Below are 12191 nucleotides of genomic sequence, written 5' to 3'. Positions count from 1 at the left end.
GTATTATATTACTTCCTCCCACTTTCACGTCACGAAATGACCACGTATAGAATAATCCAACACTTACAACTAATAAGAGGCTTATTGACAATTTTACTTCCAACACATTACTAACGAATCGAGTAAGAGAGAAGGAGAATGATGTTGGTACGTAAAGTACCTTCAACTCCACACCATTAGGTGGCGTTCCGAGTAAACTCATTGTAATGCAATAATCTTTACAGTTCGAAAAAGTTTTTCCTTCTGCTGACTGTGAATTTTTCATTATAGCCTGATGTCATTTAGAGTGGAATGTATGAAGTTTTTTTCAGACATAAAATGTCATAATAATTGGGACTTCGCAACGTTGTTTGAAAAAATTACATACTGTCCAGAGATTGATTATTTGACTGTACTTTTATGACACAATTACAAAAGAATTCCATAATTAGGTAATCTATTTTGATCAGCCAGTGACAAAGATCACACCGGCAATGTATGAGAAATTGGAGACAAAGAATCGCTACAGAACCTATAAAATCTGCTTGGTAGTAATCTACGTAATTAAATATAAGAAAAACAACAATATCAGTGACATAGCGTTACCGCTGCGCTGTTATCGTATTTAAAGGCAGCAACAGGCATAGTTTCAGGTTTAATACGTATAGTGAAACTTTCTCCATCAGTGAACACATTCGCAGAAGTAATAACTAATTGGCAGATTTTATAGTTATATTCATTAGAGTGTGGAGACACGATTTTTTAACCAGTTTTAATGTTGGTTAGTATTTTAAATAATAATAAATTTCAAAATTTGTGAGCTGTGGGGGAGAAATAGCGTAGATGTAAGTAACAATGATATTATTTTACAGCAGTAACGACTAAGCATACCAAAGCACTGTAGGAAAGGAGGAAATAACACTTTTTTCCCTTTTTAATTCAATCATCTCAGCAGTAATGTCAATTGCGACTACATTAAAATAAGGACAACGTTACACCCCGTTCCTAAAAGAAGTAAACCTCGGGCACTACTGGGAATCGAACCTGGGTCCTTCCGATCAGCAATCCGCTATGCTGACCTCGTAGCTACCGAAGCGGATGTGACGAGGAACTCGCAGCATGCCAAATAGGAAAGACCGACACACGGAGGTCAAATGCCGGTAGCTGCGCGTCAGGCAGGAGCGGGTTGTCCGAAATGTCAGGTGAAGACACTGTTGCCTTTGGTTGAGGACGTAACGAGAACTGAGCGTGATTGCTTATAGCATATGTTTTTGGGTATAAGTTTATTATTGTTTTCACGTATGTAGTTACTTAGCTGACCCTGTTGTTATTCTGTGTCACTTCTTTGGCCGCGAGTCCCCCATCTGCGGAGGTTCGGCACCCGAGTTGCAGGTCAGACGCGCTGACCACATTTAAAAAAAAAAAGATTCAATCATTGACATATTACTCTCTTTGTCTACTGAGTAATCATATTCGTCTCATGGCACCTAAGGGCTTCGGGCTCCTCCTTGCGTTGACCGTCGCCCAAGTGAAGATTCAATACAATGAACACAATTCCTCCGCCGCGCGAATGACAATCGTTATCTTGTATAACAATTGCCAAATCGAGCTACAGCTATAAAAAGGTTTCTTCCAGACCGGATTCAAACCGGCGACCTATGGATTTCTGCTTACAGGGCCTCTACAGTCCATCTAAATTCTTCAAGTCCTTAGTTCGAGGCTTAATTTCCGTCTGAGTACTTTGTTAGTTTCATTTATAATTGCTTGCAGTGTCACCTGACCAGCGAGCGAGGCATGACATTTCAACTTTAGGCTGAGGTCTTCACCTACCACAGCAGCCTCGCGGCCCACGGAGCCCCCACCGTACTTCGCCATCAGCATCTATCCCCTACTTGTTGCCATCTCGCCTACACGATCCACAGCAGTAAACTGAGCAGCTACTTGTTTGCTATCCTAGACCCTACTTTTGTTAATGAATGTTTAGCATATTTCAAAATCGTTCTCTTAATGAGAGTCTGCGAAAATACTCTTTCTAGATATACGTGTGGAACTTAAGTAGGCTGTCATCTCCTCTCTTGTTAATAATATAATTGATATAATTACCGAACTGCTACATCATGGTCTTAACAGCGACCACATGTACAGCTGTGTGAGAGCGTGTCCACAAGAAGGCAACTTTGACATACGCTCATCAATTAAGTATAATGTTGATACATGGTGAAACAACGCTCTGGTGGGCGGTTTCCGGTTTTAAATCACTTCAGGATATGACCGAGCGGTGCATTTGACCTTAGGTCGTCGCACGGTGGCGCTGGCAGCAGTCCACAGACGCAGAGGTGTGTTGGTGCATGGCAGAGTACCGTGCAGCAAGTAAGTGTGCAGACGTTTTCAGACTTGCTAATGGTGACTGTGTGTTGAAAATAGCTCAAAGAACACATATTGATGACGTTATGAGGGATAGAATGCTAGGGCGACTGGAGGCTGGTCAAACACAGCAGGTCGTAGCACAGGCCCTCCGTGGACCACAAAGTGTGACCTCAAGATTGTGGCAACGATTCCAGCAGACAGGAAACGTGTCCAGGTGCAACAGTTCGGGACGTCCACAGTGTACAACACCACAAGAAGACCGATGTCTCACCATCATTGTCCGCATAAGGCCAGAGAGTACTGCAGGCAGCCTAGCACGGGATCCTCCGGCAGTCACTGGAACAGTTGTCTCCAGACACACCGTCTACAGACGACTGAACAGACATGGTTTATCCGCCCGGAGACCTACAAGGTGCTTTCCACTAACTCCTGGTCACAGGAGAGCCCGTAAAGCTTGATGTCAAGAACACAGTACATGGTCACTGGAACAGTGGTCCCAGGTTATGTTCACGGACGAGTCCAGATATAGTCTGAACAGTGATTCTCGCAGGGTTTTCATCTGGCGTGAACCAGGAACCAGATACCAACCCCTTAATGTCCTTGAAAGGGACCTGTATGGAAGTCGTGGTTTGATTGTGTGGGGTGGGATTATGATCGGTGCACGTACAACCCTTCATGTCTTTGACAGAGGAACTGTAACAGGTCAGGTGTGTCGCGACGTCATTTTGCTTATGTCCGCCTTTTCAGGGGTGCAGTGGGTCCCACCTTCCTCCTGATGGATGATAATGCACGGCCCCACCGAGCCTTGAAACAGAAGATATCAGGCGAATGGAGTGGCCTGCCTGTTATCCAGATCTAAACCCCATCGACCGCGTCTGGGATGCTCTCGGTCGACGTATCGATGCACGTCTTCAAACCCCTAGGGTACTTGAGGAGCTCCGACAGGCACTGGTGCAAGAATGGGAGACTATACCCCAGCAGCTGCTTGACCACCTGATCCAGGGTATGCCAACCTGTTGTGCGGCCTGTGTACGTGTGCATGGTGATCATATCCCAAACAGATGTAGGGGTACATGCGCAGGAACAGCGGCGTTTTGTAGCACATGTGTTTCCGGTCGGTTTTCTCAACTTATCACCAATACCGAAATCTGTGTCGTGTGTGTTCCCTACGTGCCTATGCTATTAGCGCCAGTTTTGTGTAGTGCTACGTTGTGTGGCACCACATTCTGCAATTATTCTTAATTTATGAGTGTGAGTGTTGATATGTGTCGCATAAACCAATGTCATAAAATCTCTCATTTGTACTTATATCATTATTGACGAATCTGTACCAGAAGTCCTTCACTTCACTTGATACATCATTTGTGACGAGATTTCTCCAGATTGTCCAATTCTTATCTGGATATTTCTATTCAATTTTGTTCCATTCCATATTTCACGTTATCACTTGTACCATCGAACTGTTGCCTGCGTCTGACTGGTTTCTTCGCTTGATTCTGAATAGCACGTCGTGCATGTTTTGATTTAGGATTGGTCGATGCGACATTCGTCGGTGGATCGAAGCTCTTGGGCTCCGTCGCTTTCAGAAGTGCAATAGTGACGATGTCCAGATAGTTTTTAACGCATTATAAATTTCTCTTTAAATACAAAGCTGTCCCGTCGTAGGTTCGAGTCCTCCCTCGGGCATGGGTGAGCGTGTTGTCCTTATTGTATGTTAGTCTAAGTTAGATTAAGTAGTCCGTAAGCTTACGGACCGATGAACTTAGATAAGACCTTACCGCAAATTTCCAAATTTCCTACAAAGCTGTTGTTTTCTGAAAAGTATCTCTTAGATCTAGGCCTCCTTCGCCCATCTTTAGTGTTAAAGCACTAGATGCGACATAGACTAGGTGCCCTTTCAGTATATAACCACTTATTTAAGCCATTATTAACTTTGCAAACATTGTCCTAAATAAAGCGCTTTTGTCACAATATTTATAATAAGAAGTAGAACCAGGTCTCTGCATCTGCTTTTTATTGTGGCGGATCTAATATTACTTAACATTGCCTTCCAATGTATATCATACATTTTAAGAGGGCACTTACGGATGACGATGCCTAGGGACGTGTGTTGCTCTGCGTTTTTTTGGCCAGTGTAATTTCAGAGTGTGCAAAACGTCTTGAGTTTTGCGAAGAAATTTTGGTCTCACGGATCATTGCTCCTGAGGCCTGACTGTACTGGTCCAGTGCATTTTTCAAACCACTTAGATCTTCTCTGCTCCTAAGTAACACACTTAAGACGTCAGCATAGGCGTTCGTAACTTTTTTAGTGCCCATAACGGTGATGCCTTGCAAGTCACTGTGTAACTTCCTTAACAATGAGTCTAATTCTACCACAAAGAGTAACATAGATAGCAGGCTTCCTTGTGAAACACCTCTTTCAATGTCGATTTGTTTTGTGCACTAACCATTTATGACTATTTTCGTTGAAATCCCTCTCACCATATTCCCCATTACTTGCAGGAGTCTGTTTGAAAAACCCATTTTAAACAATGTCTTGAATATCTGCTTACGACTCACATGGTAAAACGCTTTTGCATAATCGATAAATACTATGGCTCCTTTGAAGCTGATCGTAGAGAAAATGGCGGTAATATCTCTATACACAGCTGCAACGACACTGCGACCTGGTAGCAGGTTTGGCCCCTACTAATTAATAAAGCGCTTCGTAACGTTCGTTAAACGTGATTTGGTGGCAAGAGGTATCAGCTTGCAGCCAGTATTCAGCAGGGATTTTGGGCGTGTTTTACTGATATCTTTGGTACCCATCCTTTATGAATACGGATTGTAACAGTTCCTTTAAAATCTCTGGGAATTGGCACTCCATTAAATGCTTCATTTACAATATCTGCAAATTTACTACCGACAATACCACATAATATTCTATAAAATTCGATAGGCAAAACGTTAGGACCAGGTGTTGTCTTCGAAGAAGCAACAATTGCTATGTCCAGTACATCTTCATTTGCGAAGCGTGTCACAAGATCCGTGTTACTTCTGGTGAGACGCTCTCACTGATCCGTTCAAGCAGTTCGTCTAAAGAGTGCTCAATGTAAGCAGTTTCACTTTGTACTGTTGAGAAGAAACGGTGCACCCCACTGATTACATCATTTTGCTCTTCAAGCAACACATTGTCTCCAAAGATCATTTTGTCGCGCAAGCCTCAACAGTTCATATAATGAGGCAATCTGTTCTTGAAGAGTCGTTCTGGGTTTACATCGTATTGTTAGACCTTCGAGCTGTTTTCGTTTTAAAGCTATCAGTTTCGCTTTGATCTATTTAGTTTCCATGTAGTGCGCAGTGGAATCCGACGGTTGATCGTGGACCTCCGTGAGACACGTATAGTAAAATTCTGTCGTGTTTTTTAGTTAACAGAGATCTTTCTTTCCCATACTTAATAACTACAGATCTTAACTTCTTCTTTGCTCACGACGTCCACCAGGCAATATCAGAGCTGTATCTAGGACAGGCTCTGAGACAAGCCTCCCAAATGATTCGTATGAATTCTTCTAACCCGTTGTCGTCGAGTATACTCGCATTCAGCTTCCAGTGACTACGCCGCCAGTATGTTTTCTGTTTGCCCAGTTTAATGCAACATTTCACTATACAGCGATTTGCGAAACTAGCCGGAATTACTTGAGTAGAAGAAACACTTCGTTCCAGATTACGTATTATATATATTCTGTCCAGACGGCTTGCTGACACGTTGGTGGGAAACGTAAACTTGTCAGTAGATTGATATATGATTTCGCAGTCATTCTTCATTTGGAGATTTTTAACTAAATCAGAAAGTTCGAGATAAATTGAAATTTGATGTCTGGTCCTTGTCATTAAGTACAATGTTCCAGTCGCCAATTATCACCATGTGCTCGGCGGCATCATTCAGGAGGTACAAAATCTCTTGTTTAAAGAACACGGCCTGTTATTGTTTGGAATTATTACCAGATGGAGCATAAATATTGATAGACATCAAACGAGAGATCTGACAACTTATCCCTCAACCTAACTCTACATATTTTACATTTGCAGCCGGCCGGAGTGGCCGAGTGGTTCTAGGCGCTACAGTCTGGAACCGCGCGACCGCTACGGTCGCAGGTTCGAATCCTGCCTCGGGCATGGATGTGTGTGATGTCCTTAGGTTAGGTTTGTTTAAGTAGTTCTAAGTTCTAGGGGACTGATGACCTTAGAAGTTAAGTCCCATAGTGCTTAGAGCCATTTGAACCATTTGATAAACACGCTAGCCTCGTGAGCGACACCCACAGAGACGTCGGAAAATCGGTCGGCTGTTTTCAGGCTCCCCCGCTGCCGCCGATTACACTGTAGCACTCGCTTGCCGACACCGCATCCACACGTCAACACAATTTAGATATGAACTGATAATAATTTGATTTATTTTTCAATATTTATCGCGAACTACGCGAAAAATGATGGTGGTTGACGTTGCTAACCAGAGATATTCGTTGACGCCACATTCGGTGACTTGCGTGTTGACGATGTTGAAACGGTGATGAGAACAACACGACAGCCCGGGATTCGAACCCACGTCCTCTTTATGATAGTCGGACATGCTGACCACTTAGCTAAGCGGACGGTCACTCTAATGATGATTAGTAACTGATCAAAGCTGCTTACATAATTGCGGAATGCATTTGTGATTGTATCGTAATAATGATAGGAAGACTCGTTCCTGTCTTACACATCTTATTAATACGAATATCTCTTTCTTGGTCTTCCATTATTATTTTTCATTCTTGATTCTTATACATCTAGTACATTACCTGTAGTTCTCTGTACCTTACATCTATTTGTATGAACATTATAACCTTCGTGCACCATTAATTGTCGTAAGTTTTTCACCATTTTAACAAATGCTACGAAGGGGTTTTGGTATTTTTTTAACTCTTCCTGTATCAGTTATCCAGTGTAGTGGGTACAGATGTTAGTATCCGTTGACCAGACACTTTTGTGAAGAAAAATTATTGTGAGGTACAAAGAGATCGAATAGTATCGGACACGTATGCATTTTAGATTCTCAGAAGGTTGCATTGGGACGTTCTTCACACTACAGTGATACATTATTTGACAGAATTGTAAAACTCAGTCTAATAAGAATTCATGTTCGTTGATTTTTTATATGTTTACGCTGTTATAGTTTTGGTTCTTTATATACATGTGTGGTTGTATCAGCCATAGAATTCTAACGTATAAGAATTCATTTTCGTTACAGAGTTTTTAACAGGACTGTAAATAATTATAAACGTTAAAGTAAGTGCAAGCAATACAACTTATCCTAAGTTCCTGCCTCGGATGAAAGTTTTTAGATGTTCGTTTATTGAAAGCGGATGAAAGGCGATGCGAAATAGAGTTAATGAACTGCGGCTGATTCCATATTAGCTGGAAAATTAACCTCGCTTGTCAGTCGCCTGTTCCTTCGACCGTGGTGACAATGAGCCTCTTCTAGTACGGGTTTCAATTTGATAAATTGAAAATTACTGATATAGGGCAACAGGTGTAACTTTTCTACTGTTTTAATCTTGTGAACTGAAGCTGGAATAAACTGAAGTGCTATTCTTTATATTCGTGTACGAGTATCTGTGTGTTACGTTACTTACGGAAACGCTTCTGGTAAACTCAGTCACCAAAGCTAAAACTGTTTAACGATATATTTAATTACCTTGATCAAAGTGATTAGCTTATTATTTTAGCTTATTACATCAAATAAGCTGTAAAATTCTATTGTGCAGTACAGTGAAGTGATACAATGCGTGACGTCACAATGTGTGACTTGCACTTCTAACGCACAAAGCTAGCAGATTGAAGATGCTACATAGATCACTAATTCCATTTTGAAACAATGATTCACCAAAATGTTTGTATAGAAATGCCCTGCAAATTTACGAAGACATCCGACTGCACAAAATTCCAAAGGGAGATTAATTCACACGAAAATATGGTGCTGCACTATAAAAATAAAACATTTTTATAAGAATTTAAATCTGACCTGAACCTTGCTGCAACTGACCTGATAATGATGTTACTGTGTTGCAAAACTGGCGGTAAGAAATTTCGTATGGCCTACATATGGCAACAAAATACACAGCGGAGCTGCAAGCGAGCTAGTCGTACATAAGAGAAAGCTTTGCTCCACTGCAGTGCAAGGACGTGCAACTATTCTAGAGAGATTATGTCACAGGTTTAGCCAATCTTTTCCGCAGAGCGCAACGCGCCGACACATATAAACAAAAGATACGAGGTTATTTCATGACGAGATGGTTGTGGACTTTGAACTTGCTGAACAATTAAATGGAAACAAACATTTGAAAACTGTACTGCAAATATTGAAACTCATTGCTATTACAATCACTTCTGTAAAATTTATTCTTTATAACAAACTTCACTCTACCAAGTATTTGATTTCTGAAAATGGTAAAGGAGTGATAAAATCTATAATCTCTGAGTGCAACACTTGTGAACTGATAATTTTACTTACTCAAACCTGAACAATAAGACTGACTAACCCAAATCAATAAATAAAAATACACTTAAATTTTACGTTATTCAATCATATCATAACTATGCGGATGCAAGCAGTGCAGCAACATTATCCTTAATTTTCACTTGTCCAATTAATTTGTACCAATTAATAACTCACAATTCATCCTACGGTGTATTTTATCCCTGTGCTCTACAAGCTATTTAGTGTAGGCAATACCTGACCCTCACATTAGAGCAACTTAAAATGCTTCCTTCACAACAATACTACTTGCAAACAAAGGTCATATCTCTTGTACTCAGAACCTCTGCGGCATAACATACCGACTACCTGAAATTACTTTTTGAAAAATGTTTAGCGTACAACTATAAAGTATGACACATCCAACGTAAATGTAAAGCTGACATCAATATCACCGAATACTAAAAATAAACTAGAAAATTTACGCAGTACAATGTTACAAAAAACGACGGATCTGGTGAATAATTTAAACATATTAACCATGAATCATATTAAGCGGCCGGCCCGAGTAGCCGTGCGGTTCTTGGCGCTACAGTCTGGAGCCGAGCGACCGATACGGTCGCACGTTCGAATCCTGCCTCAGGCATGGATGTGTGTGATGTCCTTAGGTTAGTTAGGCTTAATTAGTTCTAAGTTCTAGGCGACTGATGACCTCAGAAGTTAAGTCGCATAGTGCTCGGGGCCATTTGAACCATTTGAACCATCATATTACGCCTGTGGCAGACTGCTACATTCAAGAACAGATCGATTCTTTCTTATTTAAAAAGAGTAGCCTTGAATCGCAACGACTTGCTACAGATCACTACGAGACAAAAAAAAATGGCACTGATCATAGGAATGAAATATGAATTATTCATCGAGTCCCTATGAAAGAGTGTGCAAGTATAAAACAGCCAAGAAACCTTACACCTTGTTATCAAAGGAAAATCAGTTAACGACCATGAGATGTGGGTTTGAACGAAAGACCAGATACAAGAGTATGAGCTAGCTTGTCGCGTCGGCATGGGAAAAGTCTGTCCACATCGATGTGAACGGCCGCATAGTTTGGAAATCGAGATCACAATTACCGCGAGGATTCTATTGAGAAAATACGGTGCTGAAACGAACTGCTCCGCCTGTGAGTGCTGCCAAACAACGCAAACGAGCACAAAGACGCTGAAAATAGTGGCAACACGTACGCTACTACCATCGCGATGTGATTTCGAGTGACAACTACACAAATCCAAGCTAGGTTCCGAGAGTTCCTTAACCTGTGCAGAAAATTGGAATAGAGATCAACGTAAACGGCATTTCTGAGCTTTCAATGCTCATTAAAGCCACACATTGCATGTTGTACCATCATACAGCGAGACCTTCAGATGTGGTGGTCCAGATTGCTGTACACAACGGTACCTATAATACTCAGCAGCACGTCCTCTTGCATTGATGTATGCCTGTATTCGTCGTGGCATACTATCAACATGTTCATCAAGGCACTGTTGATCCAGGTGGCCTTCAGAGTGGTAAGTGTCCATAAAGAGCCCTTTTCAATCTATCCCAGGCATGTTAGATAGTGTTCATGTCTGGAGAACATGCTGGCCACTCTAGGCGAGCGATGTCGTTGTCCTGAACGAAGTCATTCACAAGATGTGCACGATGGGTGCGTGAATTGTCGCCCATGAAGACGAATGCCTCGCGAATATGCTGCCGATATGATTGCACTATCGGTAGGAGAATTGCATCCACGAATCGCACAATCGTTTCGGCGCCTTCCATGTCCACCAGCGGCGTACATCGGTCCCCCATAATGCCACCCCAACACAGCAGGGAACCTCCACCTTGCTGCACTCGCTGGACAGTGTTTCCAAGGCGTTCAGCCTGACGGGGTTGCTCCCGAACACGTCTCCGACGACTGTCTTGTTGAAGGCATATGCGACCCTTATCGGTGAAGAGAATGTGATGCGAATCCTGAGCGGTTCATTAGGCATGTTGTTAGGCCAATCTGTACCGAGATGCATGGTGTCGTGATTGCAAAGATGGATCTCGTCATGGACGTCGGGAGTGAAGTTGCGCATCATGCAGCTTATTGCGCGCAGTTTGAGTCGTAACACGACGTCCTGTGGCTGCACGTAAAGCATTATTCAACATAATGGCGTTGCTGTCAAGGTTCCTCCGAACCATAATCCGTAGGTAGAGGCCATCCACTGCAGTAGTAGCCTTTGGGCGATCTGAGCGAGGCATGTCATCGAAAGTTCCGGTCTCTCTGTATCTCCTCCATGTCAGAACAATTTCGCTTTGGTTCACTCCAAGACATCTGGACACTTCCCTTATTGAGAGCCCTTTCTGGGACAGAGTAACAAGACGGACGCGATCAAACCGCTGTGTTTATCGTCCAGGAATGGTGAACAACATACAATACCAGCCGTGTAGCTCCTTCCTGTTGGAATGATTGGAACTGATCGGCTGTCGAACCCCTTCCGTCTAATAGGCGCTGCTCCTGCATGGTGATGTACATATTTGGTCAGGTGTAATGATATATCTGTGTCTGTGACAAAATATCCGCTGCCAACGTCTCTCTTCAGGGGTTCTGGGAACCGACGTGTTGCAAAACTCTTACTGATGTGTATACAACGAAATGACGGCACATGATAGATCTGGATGCCTCAGCACACCAGGCATCTACCGTCAAAAAGCGGGTCTCAGTAACCAACCTAACATCGATAACCGTTGTATTCTGTTGAGGCCAGCGACAGCGCGACCTCCCACCTATGGATATGGGGACAATGAAGTGAGGCATCAAACATGCGAAAAGCTCAAAAACTGTGCTAATGTAGCCGTAGCTTGAAATTCAAATGATCTGCTCAGAACTCTACAGAATTTCTCCATCTTTCAAATTATTAGCAATAATTAATCCGCCTCCTGAAGAATGCCCTCCCACTCAAGTCGATAGTTCACTATTCTGGAAAGCCGTCTTTGGTCTCATATTGCCGCGGAAAATTGATTTACTACCGTTTGTTAATACCTAGCTGAGTATCCGGCGTTGCTAGGATACGTATTCATTTCAGTGTTATGTTAGTCCATCTCCTCCTCCCACCTCTCTCTGTCCATCTGGTCCTCGCCATCTCTCTATGTTCGTTTCGCCCTTTCCCTCTCTCTGTTCATCTCCTCACCCTCCTCTCTGCTCAGCTTCTCCTCTTCCATTTCTCTTTCCCTTTTCCCTCGTCTCAATCTCTCTGTCCATTGCTCCTTTCAACTTGTCTCTGTCCTTCTCTTGCTCATCCATCTCTCTGACGAATTCCTTCTCGCCCCTCTC

This window comes from Schistocerca cancellata, chromosome 3, assembly GCF_023864275.1.
Source record: "Schistocerca cancellata isolate TAMUIC-IGC-003103 chromosome 3, iqSchCanc2.1, whole genome shotgun sequence".
NCBI lineage: Eukaryota > Metazoa > Arthropoda > Insecta > Orthoptera > Acrididae > Schistocerca > Schistocerca cancellata.
This window is presented reverse-complemented; position numbering follows the sequence as displayed.